Raw genomic sequence first — 21,216 nt, 5'->3', positions numbered from 1 at the left:
TTTTACAGACTATTTTAATTTATACATTTTGTTTTCTGAGGCCTACACTTTTCCCCAGTGTTTGTCTTGACTTTGAGTTAGCTGATAGAGAATGAATAAAGAATTTGTATCTCATGCGGTGCAATAGAAGTTGTAAGATATATAAGCCTGTGAACAAAGGATGATTGGACCTTTGCAGTACATAAATCTAATTAGCTTTGCTCGGGTTCTCCTATGAACAGGTTTCTTAACGCAAGTCTGAAGTTAAAATGACACTTCATTTGTTTTGAATTAAAAAGATATCTTGATATTGTTTTTTCAGGTTATGACTTTGAATTTGAAAATGGCTTTGATTAATCTTAATGTTAAGAATTCCATTTGAGGCTTGTGCTTATTCCTACTATATTGCATTGATTGAGGTTCAGTACCTTACGAATGTTTTATATATACACACATACATACTTACATATATACATACACACACACACTTTAACGTATGCATGGACTGTCTATATTGGAATCCATAGCAGGTGACCAGGAAAGATGTTGTCAGCAACGTGGATGTGAATACTGTTAAACATCTGAGATGCAAGATTTTAATCCTTGTGCCCTGAAATGCTTGCAATGGAGATCAAGTATTTCAACATACAACGTACAGGGAGAAGAGGAATTGTTGAGAGAGATGATGAGTCAAGGTTCTAGAGGAATGCTCTGAAATTGGAAAAGGAATTCCAAAGGACTGTAATGATTGAAGGTTCACTGTAGATGATAAATAGAGTGGAGCATGTGGCAGATGTAAAGTGGTCAGGGAAATGGAGAAACAATTCACAGCATCCTGGATGAATTCAGTGGGTTTACACTGGAATGCAGGGCAGGAAGCTTGCTTAAACCGGATCGAATCTTGGAGGGATTTGTAGAAGACTCTGAGATTAATTGGGGAATGCAGTTGGCCAAAAAAAATGGTTTGACTAGAAAGCCTTTTCTGTTCCAGGTGCTCATTGTATTGCACATGGCTGTGTTGGATTGCACTCAAAATTTAAACCAGACAAAGTGTCTTATGAGGATAGGTTGAGCAAGCTAGGGCTTTTCTCTTTGGAGAGGAGGAGGATGAGAGGTGACTTGATAGAGGTGTACAAGATGACAAGGGGCATAGATCAAGTGGACAGTCAGAGACTTTTTCCCAGTGTGACAATGGCTAACACGAGGGGGGCATAATTTTAAGGTGATGGAGGAAGGTATAAGGGGGATGTCAGGGGTAAGTTTTTTTTTACACAGAGAGTGGTGGGTGCGTGGAACACACTGCCTGCAGAGGTTGTGGGGGCAGATATGTTAGGGACATTTAAGAGACTCTTAGATAGACACCTGAATGATAGAAACATGGAGGGCCATGAGGGAGGGAAGGGTTAGATTGATCTTAGAGCAAGATAAAATGTCGGCACAACATTGTGGGCCAAAGGGCCTGTACTGTGCTATAGTGTTCTATGTTCTAAATGCTGTATAGAAATCTAGTTGCTTCAGCACAAGTTAAAAATAATTTGTGATTTTTAGTGGCTGGGTATGGTGTTGGCCTGACTGTATTTTTTTTTGAGTTATTACATTTTTGGTATCTGGGCACCACCAGTGTTTGTTGAACATTCCGAATTGCCCTTAAGAAGGTGATGATGAGCCATCCTTCTGGGGAAGGTACCCCCTTAGTGTTATTGAATAGGAAGTTCCAAGACTTGGACCCAGTGACAATGAAGTAACAGTGATACTTGGAGGGGACGCTACAGGAGATGATCTTCATCTGCCCCTGCTGCTTCTGTTCTTGATGGAAGAACTCATGATGTGGAAGGTGGCTGTCAGAAAATCTGAGGCATAACTGCAGTGCATTCTGTGGATGGTGTGGTGGTGGTTGAGGGAATAATTATTTGTGGTGAATGATGGGGCGCCAGTCAAGTGGACTGTATTGTCCTGAATGCTGTCAAGTATCTTGTGAGCGTTATTGGTTGCACTTATCCAGGCAAATGGTGAGTATTCCGTCACGCTCCTGACTTGTGTTTTGTAGTTTTTGCAAAGACATTGGGTTGTCAGAAGCAGTGGCAATTGCAACAGGAAACCCAGACCTCTTCTTGGTGCCAGAGTTCGTGTGTTGGTCCAGTTGAGTTTCTGGTCAATGGTGACTCACAAGATTTGATGGTATGGGATGGCAAAGGGTAATGCCATTGAATGTCAAAGGTAGGCGGTAGACTCTTGATGGAGATGGTCATTGCCTGACATTTAAGTGGCAACTAACATTTACACCACACATCAGCCGGTGCCTGTGTATTGTTGAGGTCTTGCTGCTGTACTACACCTGGTTCAATTTAATAGCCAAGTGGCTATACAAGGTGGAAATTAACAGGAAGGTACAAAAATACTCCAGTCATGAAAGAAAGTGGGGCAACATAAAATAACATATTGAATGTATGCCCCAAGACTTTGCACAAGATGTCAAATTGAAAAAAGGGAGAATATTGAAATATTGAGATATACTGAGATATGCTGGCCTGGGGCAAGTGAATGCAGGAGCTTCAGCATCTTAGTTGTCTTTTGCTTTGAGGGTGCAAGCAGCAAGACTGCTGCTGAAAATCCTGAGATAAAGTTGGGGCTAGGGAAGGAAGGAGCTGAGTGATTGTTCAAAGTAAAAGAAGTTAGCTAAAACATGGAGGAAGCTTGGGTGAAGAATGAACAGTTGGACAAAAGTCGTGCTGAATGGAATTTGTGGTTTGTCTGAGTATTAACATCAAGGATGTGTTTTATACAGCAGGGGAAGAGGATAAATGTGCCTTCTGGGTATTAAGGAAAAGTCGCTAGAAGAATATAAATTCTTTATGTCCTTGGGATATCTAGTACTCAATTAATTTTGCTCTATTTCACCTGGATATTTTCAGCAACATGTGGCAGTTAAGAGGATATAATGAAGTTTCAATGGAAATTTAAAAGGCTGGTACCAGAATTGAAAAGGTATAATTACCAACTAAGATTGGATGAAGTAAGGTGTAAGAAAGTTTGTTAGAGCAAAAATGCTGAACTGGTTTGAATGTCCCATTTCTGTGCTGTAAATTTTCCATCATTTTATCGGATGGGGCAAGAAGGAAGCCCTGAATTGGTTAGTTAATTTTGTGGCAGAATTGAACTTTTGTACATGGTGTGAATCAACCTGATATGTGTGGAATCTAAACTTCTGAGGGAATGATCTGCATTGAATGAATGTGATTTCAAGTCTTTTCTGGATGGAGTTGAGCTTAGGAGATCCATTTGGGGGACTTTGAATGGGGGAGGGTCAGGGAGTGGGGAAATTCTGAACAAACGGGAAAACCACCTTCTTGACTGAAATTTTTAGGGAGTGTTTTGAGATGCTCTCATTGGTTCCCTCTTCTATAAGCAGGAGTTTTGGTGCTTTTTAATCTGGACTTTTTCTTAAAATGTCAAATCTAGAATTCTTGTGCTGCTATTTAAAATTCCTTGTGGCCTTGACTCCTGTCTCAGGCTCTCTGTTGTCCTTGACTTTAAGTCCATGATCACCCCCCACACCCGTGTCGTTATGATTGGCCACTGTGATTTCATTTGATCCGTTCTGTCTAATTTTCTCTTAAATCTCCATGCTTGCCCATCTCCCTCTTGTCAAGAATCTGCTTTAAAAAAAACTTGTAACTTTGACCAAATCTCCAAATATCTCTCTTTGAAGAAATGTTCACATATATTGTCATTACTTTGTGAAGTACATTAACATGTTTTCCTGTACTGAAGTGCTACATGGGCACCAGTTTGGATTGGCATTGGGCGATATTGTTCATTGTGGCATGTGCACTTACTGAGGGATTCGAGCTTGTGATCTATTTTGCCTCGGATGTGGAATCTTTGACTTGTCAGGGTAGGCTGAATTCTCAGCTGCTGATGGGAAATGTGGCTGGAAGTATTCCATTACTTTTCTGGATGCTGAAGTGTTACTGAATTGAGCAGTTTAGTCTCTTCTGGAGAAGCAAACATATAGATTTCATATATTTCATTTTTCTTTATGACATGACGTTGGGCCAGTTGAGTCCATGCCAGCTCTGAGCATTCCCATCAGCCCCATTCCTCCACTTACTTTCCTGTAACCTATCCTCCCCCATTTGCCCATCAACTTCACCCTATTCTCCTTCCACTAGGGACAATTTACAGTGGCCAGTTAACCTTCTGACCTGCCTTTTGAGGTGTGGGAGGAAACTGGAACATCTGGGGGAAAACCCATACTGTCAGAAGGAGAATGTGCAAACTTCACACAGACGGCACCCAAGGTCAGGATCAACATGGGTCACCCGAGCTCGGCAGCACGGGCTCCAAGTGTTGCAACACTCCTGGGCCACTGGGAAGACTGTCATCATCCAAACCAATCAGTGTAAAGTTCTAAAGGGGAGATATTATTTGTCTTCAAAATGGGTGGCATTTTTTTTCATTGAATGGATGCGGGCTTCGCAGGCTGAGCCAGCAGTTAATTGCCCATCCCTAGTTGCCCCTTGAGAAGGTGGTGGTGAGCTGCTGCCTTGAACTGCTGCAGTCCTCGAGGTGTGGGTACGCCCAAAATGCTGTTAGGGAGGGAGTTCCAGGATTTTGACCCAGCAAGGGCGAATATATTTCCAAGTCATGATGGTGTGTGGCTTGGAAGACAACTTTCAGGTGCCGGTGGTCTCATGCTTCTGCTGCCTTTGTCCTTCTAGCTGGTAGAGGTTGAGGGTTGAGAAGGTGCTCGCTAAGGAATCTTGGTAAATTGCTGTAGGTAATACAAACGGCTGCTACTGTGTGTTGGTGGTTGAGTGAGTGAGTAGTTGTGGATGGGATGCCTTATCTATGGCTGCTCTGTCCTGTATGGTGTCTAGTTTCTCGAGTGTTGTTGTGGCTGCACTCGTCCAGGCAAGTGGAGAGTATTCCATTGCACTCCTGACTTGAGCATTGTAGATGGTGGATAGGCTTTGGGGAGTTGGGAGGTGAGTTACTCACCACAGGATTCCTTGCCTCTGACTTGCTCTTGTAGCCACATTGTATATATGGCTACTCCAGTTTATTTTCTTGTCAATAGTAACCCCCAGGGTATTGATAGTGATTCAGTGATGGTAATGCCATTGAATGTCTTGGGGTGATAGCTGGATTTTCTCTTGCTGGATATTGTTATTGCCTGGCACTTGTATGATGTGAACTTGCCACCTATCAGCCCAGGTCCTGCTGCATTTGGTTGTGGACTACTTCATTACCTGAGGAGTCATGAATGGTGCTGAACATTGTGCACTCATCGGTGAACCTCCCGACTTCTGACCCTTTGACTGAATGTTGCTTCCTGGTCGGATGGTAGGGGGTGCTAATGGTGGTGTGGGTAGATGATTATTTATAATACATCTCTGCTTTACTGACTTCATAGCTTGTCAAAGTCCTCAGTTCTTCCAGAACTGCTAATGCATCACTACAAAACAAGCACATATTTATACTTTTACCAAGTGTTACATCTTGTTGTTCCCAAAGTTTGTTTTTTTTTAAATTATAGTTCAAGACTTAAGTCTATAGCTTGTATTGTGTTTATTTTGAAACTACAGACACGTGCTGCTGAGAAGTACAATGTTGGATTTGTACATAGAATATAGGGCACCCAAGTGTGATGCAGTATAAAGAGTATACTTCTGTAACTATGGATTCTTATTTTTTTCTTACAATGATATAACATCTCTTTTTATATTCAAAAGAAAACAGAAGTTCTGCCTTTTTCTTAAAGCTTTTAATGTTGATGATCCATCTTTTATACATAGATTATATTGTTATGACACTTTCAAAAGCATCACTCGTAATATTGTTCAGGTGATGAGATGTCCATTTTGTGGACTTGGATGGAGTTACGTTTGTCAAATCTTTCATTCCTGTGATGAATAGAAACTTTGTAGATGTTTACAACCAACATACCATTCTTGGTTATTAGTGGTATCTCAGCAGCCATTGTTTCTTTTTGTTGTGTATTTCAATACTTCTGTGTTATCTGTTTCATCTGACATCCTCTCTAGTTACTTGCAACTTCTCCAGTCCAAGAAGGCAGGTCTATCCACATCTGTGATACAGGATGTGTAGTTAACTTTACCCTTTCTGTGTCCTTCCGATTTGAGTCATTCTGAGTTGTAGAATTTGACATTCTCCAAACAGCACATTGCTTTATTTCAAGACATATTTTACTTCAGCTTTCTTTTGCTGAAAACCTGAATGAAGGATTTTCTGTTATAACTGAGCGGCATGGTGTTATTTTGCTGCTTGGTCCAGTTTTACCTTGGTGTCGAAGGCTCTGGGGTTGTTTCTCACTTTTTACTCGTGTGGATGGTAGTGTGGGTTTCATTTCCCTGGGAAATGCTATGACCAGTCATTCCACATAAATGAATGGTTTCAACCTTCACCTTGTCCTCAAACTCTGTCACCTTCCCAGGTATGAAAATTTTGATTCCTTTTCCAATAGTTTTGTTTTGCTCTTCCTTGGCACTTCCTGCATATACTTTAACTTTTGATTTGCACATGATCTCTGAATGGATTGAGTTGCTGCATCATCTGCAGTGTGATCAGCGTACAGGGCATCTTTTCCCCCTGTGAACATGACCACAGTTCCCGCTTGGGCTCCATTGGGGCTGTATTTTCATTCTCTTCTTGTTTTCTAACTGCGATAACCCTGCTTTTCCCAGGAAGCAAAAAACCAGCAAATGCTGGAAATTTGAAACAAACTGCTAGAAATACTCAGCATGTCAGGCAACATTTTTGGAGAGAAAGCAAGTTAACGTTTCAGGTCAACAACCCTGTTGATGAACCTGAAACATTGACTGTTTCTCTTTCCACTGATGCTGCTCAACTGCTGAGTGGTTACAATTTTGTTTTTATTTCTGCTCTAGAAATTGGCTGTTTGAGGAGTCAGCATCATGTATTCTGTGCTCTGCCTGTATCTTTAGCCTGGGCTGTACTGAGTTCATTCTTAATGATCAACCCATCGCTACATGTCTGGATATGATGAGCCTCAACTGAGTTGATCCTGAAGTCTTTTGTCCATTTGCTTGAATAGTAAAGAAACTACCAAGAGGTTTATGTGATTTCTGCCTCTGACTTTGGAACTCGTATTTTGTTTCCTCTCAGCTGAAATTTTTGACTATTTTGTCAGGAGTTTTACTGTCGGATTTAACTTATTTCCCAGTTACTGAAAGGATTTCATCCTTTCTTTCCCAATCCAAAAAGAATGCAACTAACTTTCTCTTCATCACTTGTGCCTTTCTTTTTTTTAATTCCAAGATAAACTTTATTCATCAATAAAAAAAAAACAAACTATATACAACAATAAAACAGTGCAAACCTTTACATTTGTGTACGGATCGATCATTAGTTTTACCTTTTTATATAATAAACCCTGCACCGATGCCACTCATGTGGCTCCCTGGGGTGTTACCCCAATCCTGTATTTACAATATTTAAGGGGCTTTCTAACCTGACCCCGCCCCTCCCTCTCCAGTGGCAGAAGAACCCTAAACTGTATACCTTCCCCACCGAGCCCTTGCATTGACTGCACCCAGCTTCAGTGTGTCCCTCAGCACGTACTCCTGCTACCTGGAATGTGCCAGTCGGCAGCATTTCCCTACGGACATCTCGCAGTGTTGGGAGACCAACATGTTTTGGGCAGACCAAAGGGCATCTTTCACCGAGTTGATGACCTTCCAGCAGCAGTTGATATCCCTCTCTTGTGCCTTTCTGAAAACTGTTACAATTCTTTTGCTTGAATTGTCTGAGCCGTTCCATGATGATGTCAGCCTCCCAGATCGTTCACAGGTTGCAACTTTAGAGTCAGTGCGACCAGCTCTCACAAACACTGTTCACGGTGTTAGTGATTGCAAAATCACTGCAGATTTTTTGGAGTCAAATTCAGCATTACCATTAGTGCAGTATGGAATGATATTCACTAGATTGCTACTGCTACGTTACATCTTGTTCTCGGAGTGCTCTTTCATCTTGTAGTTTAAGATTCAAATCTTACATCGTGATTGTCTACAGCTACAGGTCATGTGCTGCCAATAGATACAGTGTGTGATTTCTACAGAAAATCTAGTGTAATAAATAATGTGATTGTGGTGATGGAGAACAATACGTACAAATAGTAAACTGGCTGAAACAGTACTGCATAGATTCCTATTCATTCTTGCAGTAATATAACACCCAGCTTTTACTGCAGTTTTTTGGTCATCCAGTTATCTTCCATGAGAACATTAGAAGATAACTGGATGACCCTCTGTACCCTGCACCCCAAACCTTCTTGGGAGGGTTCTGGGTGAAAGGTACAGGGGGAAGTAAGGAGAAGTTTCAGGATTTTACTGTATATAAAAAAATATATAGAAGAAACAAAGAGCTCTGTGTCTGTCCATGTTCTTTGTATTACATGTTTATACAATTCAGATCCTAACAAAAAGGTACTGTATCTTACTTTAGCTTACTGATGCAAGCAGGATATGCTTGTGAATTTAGCTTGGATACGGTTGGATGTTTACCGAACTAAATGTGGGGGTCAGTTAATGAAATTCCAGCTGCTGACATGTAACATTGTGGTGAAATTATAAGAGGCCTCTATCATTGGCAGTGCCTTTTGAATTCACTCTCAAAGGCCTGGTGAATCAGAGAATTCCTTTGATTTCTTTACTCTCTTCCACATCCTGTGCTACCATCTTCAGAAAGTTTCAGTCATCTTTTGATATAACATGTCAATATTCATCAAATATTCAGCTGATTTTTTTTTAATAACTGCATTTTTAACTTGAGTATTTATTACCAAGAAGATAATACCTCCCTGGGTGTTACAAAATCATTCCTGTTGGATTTGCTTTCACTCTTGAGCTGAACACGAAGGGTGGTACCTGGACCCTAACATCCTGAACTGTATACCTATGTTTTGCTGGCTCAACTTCAGCCAGATACAAGCCATGCACTGCTCTTTACATTCAGATCAAAACAGTTTATAACAGAGAAAAGACAGAACAGTGAAAGCAAAGCCAATAACAATCATTTTGTGAATGGGTGCTGTTGGAGTTAAGCATCACCCGCCAGGATCTTCTATCAGGAAACCTCAACCATGCTGCTCACAGAAAATCAATGGAATTAACAAATTAAGGAAAACTTGCCTATGTCTTCTGATGCTCAGGTAGAACTAGGTCAGTTTGCGTTCTGTTGTGAATTGCAGTTGTGCAGATGATGCGATGTCTGCACTAGATGTGCATGTAACGATGATCCAAAATGCCCTGGTCCTTGGGCACTCACAGTTCAAGTAAAGTTTTAATGGTATTTCTTGTTCTGCAGCAGCCTGATTTGAAGGTGGCCTCCCTGAGCAGATTCAGGGCATTAAGGTTTCCTTTAACTTATGTGCTTGCTTGGTGTCTGTTTTGGGTCACCCCTCTCCCCTCCCCCAGCAGTTGCAACTTCCCATGTCCCGAGCTCGTGACTCTCACCAATCTCTCTCAGTTTGGCACTCCACACTATCCGCTTCACCTTCCTGCCAACCCCTGACTCATACCCACTCTCTCCACCTCCAAACTGTCAATCATTGAAGAAGGACCACGCAATGATGAGGGCTTCCTTCTATTGCAGGTTGTTGATGAATTTTGGTTATATAAATATAGTGTGCATATACCCAAATTCTGCCAGTGCCTCAGTTGGTTTGATCCAGAGTGATGTTCACATTGGACGCAGGACACAAAATGTTGAAGTCAGGTGGCAGCATTTATTTAGGGAATAAATCCATCAGAAAGGCTTGGAAGCCACAGCATGGTTTCCAGAGCACGTTCAGCACTTCGTATTGAGTGTGTTTTAAGTTACAGGACTATTAGCCAGGGGTTGGGTTTCATCAGGGATATTAGTTCAAATCCCACTGAGGACATTAGGAAACTCAAATTCCAGGTAAGAAAATAAATCTGGAATTAAAAAGCTAACATCAATAAAGGAGATCATAAAACTACAAGTGGGTTTTTAACATTACTCTGTTTCACAAATGTCATTCAGAGGAGGAAGAAAATCTGCCTTCCACACCCAGTCTGGACTGCATGCAAGTTCTGTTTTCACAGCAATGTGAGCTACTCTTATCTGCTGTTTGAAATGGCCCAGCAGACCATTCAAGTCAATGAGCAATCAGGGACCAGTGTTGGCCTTGACATCTACATTCCTTGAATGAATCAAACAAAATCTGTATGAGCAGGATCCTGAGTGTTCACTGGTGCAGTTGAATGCTGAGGATGATTCCCAAAGCTCATCCTTTCTAGAATGTGTAGAGAGCAGTGGCTCGTTGTGCAACTGTATCCTCTGTTGACAAAACTGCACAAGGGCTGAGTGACTCTACAGAAAACAAAATGCATTTTGGCTAAGATCAAGTGTAGTATCGATTCGTGGTGGATCTCGACCGACACCAACAGTGAAGGAAAGACATCGAGGACTCTTCACGATCAAGCAGCCGCCTGATGAGAGCTTAACCTGCTGACACAGAGGAGGATCCTAATGCTGACTGGGAAACCAGTCTAGCTCCTCTGTTCAGCAACCACATCAGGATGGCGGCAGCGACGAGCACCTCGGGAGGAGGAATCCGCAATACCGTCAGGGTGACGGTGAAGGACCTCAGCGATGGGAACCCTTTTCACAAGGGACCTCTTCATCAGGAAGGTCCTGCTGGATACGTGCAAGTTCGAGGCGAAGGACATCTACTGCCTCCAGGACTTCACAGGTAACGGGTACTTCGACATTACCTTCAAGCACCCAGTGGGATAGCAGAAGCTGCTGGAGGACTTTCAGGAGAAGGGGAACGAAGCTCCGCTGTCACTGCTGAAGGTGCAGCCACTCTTCACCCTCCCCACCCAGAAGGAACGTGTGATAACGGTGCACATGTTTAACCCACATGTGCCCGTGGTGGATGTCCTCACCTTCCTGGCTCGGTACGTTGACGGAGCGGGAAGCTGCGTCGACATCAAGGACCTGTTTGGGATCTGGACCAGCAAGCGCCAGGTGAAGGTCAAGTTGAGAGTCGACGCAAATGGATCCATCATCCACCCCCCCTCAGCATTTGCCATCGGAGGGAACCGTGGATACATGGTGTACACGGGACAAGCCAGGGTGTGTCGCAACTGCAACAAACCCAGACACGTGGCGGCCCAGTGCAGCGCAGTCATCTGCAAGAACTGCAAGCAGGAAGGTCACCAGACAAAGGACTGTCAGGAGAGCAAACGTTGCAACCTGTGCGGGGAAGCAGGCCACCTCTACAAGGCCTGCCCAAAACGGGCCTGTACCTACGCGGAGGCAATAAGAGGGGGTGCCAGCACCAACGACACCCTGAGGAACACCGACACCACCACCCCCCCCACCCCCCCCCCCCCCCCCCCCCCCCCACCAGCACAGTGGCCCCAGAAGAGACCGAGACCAGGGAGGGTGAGGACAGGCCGACTGCCTTGAGTTCCCAACCCCCCGCCACGAACTCCCAGCCCCCTCCCCAAGAGGAGGAGTCAATGGAAGAGGGAGTGGGGGAGGGACAGGAAAGGGAATGGCAGACTGTGAAGAGGAAGAAGGCGCAAAAGACACCACCCAAGAGACAATGGGCCACAGAAAACAAGGGCACCGGCAAGAAAAGAGTAATGCAACAGGTGGACCAGCAACCTCTCCTCGTCAGAGGATGAAAGCAACAGCAGAAGCCGACGACGGAGGCAGAGGAAGCAGCAAAATGGAGGAGAGAACGTGGAAGAGAACCAACAGAAAGGAACAAGCGAGGGAACAACCCTGCCCGTCGCCCTCCAGCTCCAGGAGACCGGGAGCAGCACCGCATCTGATGCAACCCAGCACCGGGAGAGGAAAGAAACTAAATCACCAGGGAAAGGAACAGGGGCACAGTTGGATCCACCCCCAGCAACACCGCCAGCCTCGCCACTAGTGGCCCCACACCCAGGGGGAGACCCCTCCCAGTTCCTGAGCCCGGAATCGGTGAGGCAGTTCACCAAAGCTGTGGGCATGAGGGCCCAGGACAAATGAAAAGGGACTGTGTAACGGGAACTGAACTCCTAAAGAGCCATGGAGATAAAACTGGCATCTCTAAACGTGCGCAGTGTGAAGCGCACTGTGCGATGTGTTAACATCTTGCAGTACCTCAGCAAGGTCAAGGCGGATGTGACTTTCCTACAAGAGTGCGGGCTGCCACACTTCCGCAACTATCGCGATGGTGGACCCATGGACTGTCGGTATGGTCGGGGGGCAATGATTGTCGTGCTTCCAGCCTGGGGATTCTGATGAGGGGGGGGCAACTTCTCAATCACCGAGGTCAGAGAGGTGGTGGGCGGGCGGCTTCTCGTGGCAGATGTGATGTACCGGAACACTCCACTCCGGTTAATTAATGTGTACGCCTCGCCCGTGCAGAGCGAGCGGCTGGCCGTCCTCCAGCAGCTCCCACCGCTGCTGGTGATGTCCCGGCCGGTCGTTGTGGCCGGTGACTTCAACTGCATCATCGATGCGGCTGGATGATCCGGCAGTGCCGACAACAGACTGGACAGCGCCTCCAGACTCCTGATGGAAACGGTAAAGGATGCCAAGTTGCATGACGCCTTCAGCACCTCTGCAGGCGGAGCACAGCCGCAACACACCTGGTCGAAGTCGGACAGCTCAGCCTGGTCCCGGATCGACTTCCTGTTCGTGTCGGAGCCAATCACGGTCAGATCCACCGACGTCACGCCGGTGTTCTTCTCTGACCATCGTCTCCTTCGGGCCTCCTGTCACCTACAGGAGGACCAGAAGGCAGGCAGGGGGACGTGGAAGTTGAACATGGAGCTGCTGACCCCAGAGAGCATTGAGGAACTAAAGAGGGATTACGCAGGTTGGAGAACCGTGAAACCCCTCTTTGACTCTTCTGTGCACTGGTGGAAAGCGACAAAGGAGACCATCAAGAGGTTCTTCATCCGCAGGGGGGTCCAGAAAGCAAGACAGAGTCAGAGGGAGCTGTGTCAACTCCAGACAGACTTGCAGCAACTCCTCCTACTGCAGTCGAGGGGGGTGGATGTGAGGGAGGAGCTCCGAGAGGTGAAGAGCCAGCAAGCCCAGCTCCACGCCTCCGAATCCTCCAAGATTATCTTCCGATCCAGGGTGCGCTCGGTGGAGCAGGATGAGACGTGCTCACGTTTCTTCTTCCAAAAGGCACACGGGGGAGCTCTTAAGGAAGAGGACGGCTCAGTAACATCCTCGCAGACGGACATAGCAGGGATCTGCAGATCCTTCTATGCCAGTCTGTACGACACGAAGGCCACAGACAGCACAGTCTCCCAGAACTTCCTGTCCTCTATCACGAAGGTCTTAGAGGACAGTAAGTGGGAGAGTCTGGACCGACCACTGACCCTGGAGGAGCTGACTGGCTCCATCCGTTCCCTTGAGTCGAATAAAACTCCCGGAAGCGACGGCTTACCGGCAGAGTTGTACTTGGCTCTGTGGGACTGGATGGGCCCTGACCTGCTGGAAGTGTACAACGCTATGTTTCGAGCTGGCAGCATGTCAGAGTCCATGAGGAAGGGTACCATTACCCTCATCTACAAGCAGAAGGGGGAGAGGGAGGACATCAGGAATTGGAGACCCATCTCACTGTTGAATGTGGATTATAAGATCCTGTCCAAGGCCATCGCCAACAGGGTCAAGTCTGCTCTGGGACAGGTGATCCACCCGGACCAAACCGGTGCTGTACCTGGCAGGAAGATCTTTGACAGCCTCATGCTGCTCAGAGATACGATCGCCTACGTACAGGACGAGGGGTGGACACCTGCTTGGTCAGCTTGGACCAGGAGAAGGCCTTCGACAGGATATCACACACGTACATGTTGGACATGCTCTCCAAAATGGGCTTTGGGGAGGGAATCAGGAATTGGATCCAACTGCTCTACACAGACATCTGTAGCGCAGTCCAAATCAATGGGTGGGAAACAGACAGCTTCCCCATCAAGACTGGAGTCAGGTAGATCTTCCCTCTCTCTCCTGTCTTGTTTGTGTGCTGTATAGAACCCTTTGCCGAATCCATCAGGAAGGACGAGACCATCAGAGGGGTGACGTTGCCAGGCAGCAGGGGCACCCAGGTGAAAACCTCCCTGTACATGGACGACGTTGCCGTCTTCTGCTCAGACCCGAGGTCAGTCAGCAGATTGATCAGCATCTGCGACCGGTTTGAGTCGGCATCAGGGGCCAGAGTCAACCGTGCGAAGAGCAAGGTCACGCTCTTTGGCAAGTGGCCCGACCGATCCAACGTCCCCTTCACCGTCAGGCCTGACTATCTGAAGGTGCTGGGGATCTGGTTCGGAGGGGCCGGGGCGTGCAACAAAAATTGGCTGGAGCAGATTGGGAAGGTGAAGTAGAAACTGGGACTGTGGGAACAGCGCTCCCTATCGATAACTGGGAAGAACCTGGTCATCAGGTGTGAGGTGCTCTCAGGGCTGCTGTACTTGGCGCAGGTGTGACCTGTCCCTCGCTCCTCCAGCTTGGAAATCACCCGCACCGTTTTCCGGTTCGTCTGGGGATCCAAGATGGAGCAGGTCCGACGGGTCACCATGCACAAGTCCCTGGACAATGGGGGTAAAGGTGTCCCCAATGTCACCCTCATGCTGATGACCACCTTCGTCTGTGGCTGCATCAGGCTGTGCGTGGAACCCAAGTACATAGGCACCAAGTGTCACTACGTACCAAAGTTCTACCTGTCCCGGCTGTTGCAAAGGATGGGCCTGGCCCCGTGGCCTCACGGCATCCCAGTCAGCTGGACGTTGCTGCACTACCTGTCCTTCGTGGAAAAGTTCTTCCGGACCAACCCCTTGGACTATAAGTCCATCAGGAAGTGGTCAGCACGGAACATCCTGCAGACACTGCAAGAGAAGGACTCGATGGACACCGTGGGGTGGTTCCCTGAGCAGACTGTCCAGACCATCTGGCAGAATGCCTCATCACCAGAACTCACCAACAAGCACCAAGACCTCGCTTGGCTGGCGGTGAGAGGGGCCCTCCCAGTAAGATCCGTCCTGCACAGTTGGGACATCAACACCAGTGCGCGCTGCCCCCGGAAGGACTGCGCTGGGGACGAGACGGTCGCCCACCTCTTTGCGGGCTGTGGGTTTGCGAGGAGGGTATGGCGAAAGATGCAGGGGTCCTTGTCACGTTTCATCCCCAGCAGCAGCGTAACGGAGGATTCTCTGATCTACGGGCTGTTCCTGGGGACACACACAGAGACGGACATCAACTGCTGCTGGAAGGTCGTCAACTCGGTGAAAGACGCCCTTTGGTCTGCCCGAAAATTGTTGGTCTCCCAGCACTGCGAGATGTCCGTAGGGGAATGCTGCCGACTGGCACATTCCAGGCTGCAGGAGTACGTGCTGAGGGACGCACTGAAGCTGGGTGCAGCCAGTGCGAGGGCTCGGTGGGGAAGGACGACAGTTTAGGGTTCTTCTGCCACAGGAGAAGGAGGGGCGGGGTCAGGCGAGGAAGCCGCTCAAATGTTGTAAATATGGGATTGGGGTATCACCCCAGGGAGCCACACGTGTGGCATCGGTGCTGTGTTTTTTATATATAAAAAGGTAACACTAAGAATTGAACTGTACATGAATGTAAAGGTTTGAACAGTTTTATTATTGTATATAGTTTCTTTTATTATGAATAAAGTTTATTTTGATAAAAAAATGCATTTCCTTTTCCCCAAGAGTGGGAAGGCATACTATTATCTCGTGCTGTTTTCCCCTGGGTTCCTGACAGGTCAAATGTTTATGTCAGCACTTTGCTAAACACAGCAGCAAGTGAATCGGCTTTCAGAAACTTAGTGATTGGTGATTGTACGTGTGTGTCTGTGTTGGCAAAACATTTGAAGTTTCAAGCTGCTCACAGATTTGATCATGGAACCTTGACCAATATATTGGTACATTACGGAGGAAGTGCTGCGTTGTTGCAAGTGCGGCCTATCAGATGAAACGTTAAACTAAGGCCTTCTTGTTCATGTGCAAGTATTAGATCCCATGGGAATAGTTTAAAAAGATATTATTGGTCAGATCAAAAAACAGATTATCTGATCACCCATTCATTCAAGTCTTTGTCTTGTATACACACCATCACTATAAAATGCTTCTGATGTCCCAAAGGCATGAATGTCACAATGTGAATGGAGCTTCATTGTCACCGAGATGCTATCTTTCTTCTCCTTCTTCTCAGAGAATCGTGACCTTCTCAAGTGCACAATGACAAGGCCCTTGTACCACATAACATTCCAGCAAAGAGCAGTGGGCCTGAAGCTCCTCTTGTATCCTGTGTTCCACTTGGGGGGAGGGGTCAAGGTGAAAGAAAGAAATTAGCCTGTTCAGATTTATTTGCATGCAGCTTTCCCACTTGTTCCAACTTTGTTTAGTGAAAATAAAATGTGTTGAGTATATCTTTTTAACATGTTTTAAAGTTGTTCATCTTCGTAGATGTTACAAATTAATTAAAGTTAGAATGATTCATTCTTAAGCTTTGAATTCCACCTTACTTGTATAGTGGATTTGAGATTTTGTGTGTGTTGGTGGGGGAGAGGCAGCTATATGATTTACCAGAATTGAAACATTGAAAACAAGGAATTGGAATTGTTAGCTCTAATTGTGCAATGAAAGGGTGACAACAGCATGTAGAGCAGTTTGATTGTGACGTTAATGGTAATTTGACACTTGAGCTGGCATTTTGCTGATCAACAGACCAGTGAACTCCCCCTTGCATGGCTAAAAATGTGCTCAAAAACAGAAATGACTGTGAGAATTGCAAGTTTTCCCCATGTTACAGGGTGCTATTAATGTGTGCACATTGCTCTCCCCACCCCTCACATGTCAACTCTGCCCTCTAGCAGGATGGAGGGAGATTCCAGTCTGTGTTCAGCTGGTCTCTGACTGGAGGCAGCAAATGATGTGGGTTAATCCTGTTGCAGAGGTGATGCCTTCATCCTGTGGCAGACCATCATGTTAACAGCATCTGAGCTATAAGCTATCTTTATTAGTCACATGTACATCAAAACACATAGTGAAATACATCTTCTGCATAGAGTGTTCTGGGGTGCAGCCTGCAAGTGTCGCCACGCTTCCGGCCAACATAGCGTGCCCACAACTTCCTAACTAGTACATCTTTGGAATGTGGGAGGAAACCGGAGCACCCGGAGGAAGCCCACGCAGACACTGGGAGAACGTACAGGCAGTGGCCAGAATTGAACCTGGATTGCTGGCACTGTAAAGCGTTACACTAACCGCAACACTACCATGCCTGCCCCTACACTACCGTGCCTGCCACAAGTCAAGATGTGGCTGCAGATCGATTAGGCTTATTGATTTAACAGCCCAACTTTCATATGTAGCGTGCTCACAATAAAAGCCATGAGATCTGGTAGAACAGGCCATTAGCATTCTGAGACTGTGGTTCAGTGGTCTTGAGTGCTTGGCAGAACCAACGTCAGGGTAGGTTCTAACTGGCTTTGTGCTGCAGAATTTCATGGTTATAAGGGGACAGCTCATCCTTATTCCTGTGAGCAACTGAAGAACAAGTGTAATGGAGTAGAGAAATCTTCAGACAGCATTTGTATTCATTCATACCTATAATTCTAACCCTAATTCCCGATCACTAACACTCTGATGTCTTACCTTCTACCTGTTGCTAACTGCCAGTATTTAAATAGTAAGAAATACAAGAAAAGGGAAGAGATCCATTTGGGACCAAAGGGATCAGTGCACAGAGGCAGAATACTAAATGAGGATGTTGCCAAAACCTTGGTAGAAGGAGTGAATGCAGAGATAATTAATGGAGTGAAACTTGATGAGAGAAGATTCTAGAAAGGTTGCCTATGCTCAAGCATAAACCAGTCACTTGCATTGGATGGGATGTATCCTAAGTTGCTAAAGGAAGTGGGAATGCAGATTTCAGGATGGGTTGCTATACCTGCCCGCTTCTTTGTTACAAGGAGGAGCCAGAGGACTGGAAAACAGCAATGCAATACATTGTTCAGCAGGGATTTGAAGAGTGTATCCAGCAACAGGCTGGTAATTTTACCCTTGTTCATGAGGAAGGATTTGTGTTAATAAAGGATAACCAAGTTAGATTTGTTTGACTAAATTGGATATTTTTTTCGATGAGACAATAAAGTTGATGAAGGAAATGTAGTAGAAGTTTTCTCGGATCTTCAGAAGGTATTTGATGAAGTCTCATACAACGGGGCAGTTAGCAAAACCACCAAGTGGAACAAAGGGGTCAGTGGCAACGAAACTGGCTTCGTTATAGAAAGTGGACTGTTTTTCAGGTGAAGGATTGTAGATTGTGTCCCCCAGGGGTCAGTGCTGGGACTACTGTTTTCTGATATGTACTAATGTCTTAGATATGGGTATGAAGGGGTAAAATTTTAAAATTTGCAGAGGGCACAAAACCCTTGGTGTGGGTAATAATGAGGTGGTAGTAATACGTTTCAAGAGAGCAGTTAGTCTGGCAGAATGGACAGACAAGTGGTGGATGAAAGTTAATCCAGGGAGATGTGAATTGAAAGATCAGAGAGAAATAATGTAGAAGATGAGGCATACAGAACAGAGACCTGAGCGTACGTTTGAATAACTGTTGAAAGGTGACAAGAGATATCGAGGTTAACAAAGCATAGGCTCCTTGGCTTCATAAACGGGCATAGATTTCATAAATGGGGAAGTATTATTGTATCTTTGTAAAATGCTGTTGAGACTTCAAGTGGAGAAACGTGTCTAACTCTGTACACCAGACATCAGAAGGAGGCAAAGGTCCTGGAGAATATGCAGAAGAAATATAAGAATAAAGATTCAGCCTTTGTTACATTAATGGCCAAACGATCCATTTTGCTTAAATGGAAGGATCCAATACCCCCTACTACTTTTCAATGGTTCTCTCAAACTATATCATGTTTAAACTTGGAAAAAATTAGGAGTGGTACTGTTGATCCGTTGCTTAAATTTGAAGATATTTGGAGTCCATTTATTCAATATTTTCACATGATATAGATCCCCTTTCAATAACTTTCCAACTTAGAGGAATGGAGTTGACGTCATTAATATTGCTCTGTTTCTACTGAGAAATTTTAGTCCAATCTTTTTTTTTGTTTTGTTTTTTTTGAAATTTTTCTGTTTAGATTAGTTTGGTTTGATATATTGTTTATAATTTTTCTTATTGATTTGGGGATTTTTTTTCTCTTTCTTTTTTTTATTTATATAATCTTTTTCTTTCCTTTCTTTTATATTATATTCATTTACTAAGAGATTGTTGGATCTGTAGATTTTTTATATTTTATTGTTCTTTATGATTATGCCATGATTGTTCTCCTGATCTCTTTATATTACATGTACAAACATTGATGTTATATATTAATCTGTATTAATCTGAAAACTAATAAAAAGATTCTGGAGATGATAAATTTCAGCTGCAAGGTTAGACTGGAGAAGCTGTGGGTGTTCTCCTTGAAGCAACAAAGGTTGAGGGAGATGTAGTAGATGTAATACACCAGGATTGTGTCTTCCTTGGTGTGGATGAAAGCTGTTCCCATCAGTGATAGTTCAAAGACTTGGAAAGAAAAATTTAAAGTGATAGCCAAAAGATAAAGTGGGGATTGGAAGGACAATGTAAAGAGTAACTTCTCTGTAAAGCAGAGAGCAATTATGATCGAGAGTAAAAACCGAGAATGCCAGAAATACACAGCAATTCGAGCAGTATCTGTGTCATCAGAATTCACTGCCAGTAAGGGTGATGGAGTCAATTGGGGCTTTCAAAAGGGAATCAAGAGGATGCATTGAGATGTATTCTGTCACTGAGTGAACTCTGTGCCAGACATCTGTGAGGTCATATGGTCACTTCTGACATTTACATTGTCTGGAGGATTTCAGTGATGTTTCCCCATAAAGCAGCAAACAAACAAGTCTGGATATGCCTAATCTCTAAATGTGATGTGGTGACTTTAACTAACTTTTAGCTTAAGAATTACTTTCTCTTCACTACCAACTCCAGTACACCCATTGATTAAAAGAGTAAGTGCTACATGGGAAGCAAGAGAGAGATGCTCATACCATATGAAGCAAGTAAATCCAAAGGGCATCTGAGAGGTTTAGAGTGGGAACTAGATGTGCTGGGTTTCTGTTCCATCTTAAAATGCATCCCAGAATAACCCCTGTGATGTGAAGTAAGAACTTTTCAATAACCAGTCTGAGCACATAAAGGGCTTATTGTCAACAGGAAATCATAGCCTGACTAAAATTGTGCAACTTCCCCTCTGAATTTCTGGCTTTCTAAAGTACACCGGCATAATTCAGGCTTGCTGGAAGACTAAGTGCCAAATACAAGTAGAGTCTTGTATCAAATTGCACAAGTTGTTTGGTAGGAAATGGTTCTTTTTATTTTTACTTTTACTGCAGACACCAAGGGGTAGGTTGGATCTCCCTTGAGTGGATTCTGGCCAGTGATGTTTGGGTAAATAGAAAGTTGCAAAATGGGGGTCCAGTAAAAGTTGGATGGTAACGATTGAGAGAAACGCACACTTGCTTGAACAGTGCTTCATAAGGCAGCACTGATGAAGAACCGGCACAGTGGTGAAGCTAGTAGTGCCACTACCTCACAGTGCTAGAGGCCTGGGTTCAATCTTGACCTCAGGTGCTGACTGTGTGGAGTTTGCACGTTCTCCCTGTTTCTGCTTGGGTTTCCTCCGGATGATCCGGTTTCCTCCCACATCCCAAAGACGTGTAGGTTCATTGGCCAATGTAAATTTATCCTGAGCGTGTTGATAAGTGGTAAAATGTGGGGAGAATAAAAAAAATGAGATTAATATAGGATCAGTATGAGTGCTTGATAGTCAGCATGGACTCAGTGGGACTAAAGGGCCTGTTTCCATGCTGTATCTCTCTAAGAAGCTGACCCTGCCAGTGGTTTGCACCAACAGCTGTGTCTCCTTTCATCTGTAACAACAATGATACCAAAGGAATCATTGAGTCCTGAAACCCAAACAGGTTTGCTGTAAAACTGTATCCTCTGGAGCCAGAAGATCCTACTGTTGTGGAGAAAGTAACCATAGCTTTCAATTTTTTTTTCACCATCTTTTCCATCTGGTGATTTCTGGTTCTTTAAATCAACTAGTGGGAAAGTGATGTCAATCAAAATTTAAAAAAAACTGGAAATAGAGTCATACAGCAGGGAAACAGGCCCTTC

At 44.9% G+C, this 21,216-nt stretch overlaps 1 protein-coding gene across 6 annotated transcripts in view; it reads left to right on the top strand.

Moving 5' to 3' along the window:
• LOC127567323 (TBC1 domain family member 1-like) overlaps nucleotides 1–21,216 on the top strand; it is a 205,584-nt gene that overhangs the window by 62,269 nt on the left and 122,099 nt on the right. The window lies entirely within an intron of this gene.

Source organism: Pristis pectinata, chromosome 2, assembly GCF_009764475.1.
Source record: "Pristis pectinata isolate sPriPec2 chromosome 2, sPriPec2.1.pri, whole genome shotgun sequence".
NCBI lineage: Eukaryota > Metazoa > Chordata > Chondrichthyes > Rhinopristiformes > Pristidae > Pristis > Pristis pectinata.
This window is presented reverse-complemented; position numbering and strand designations above follow the sequence as displayed.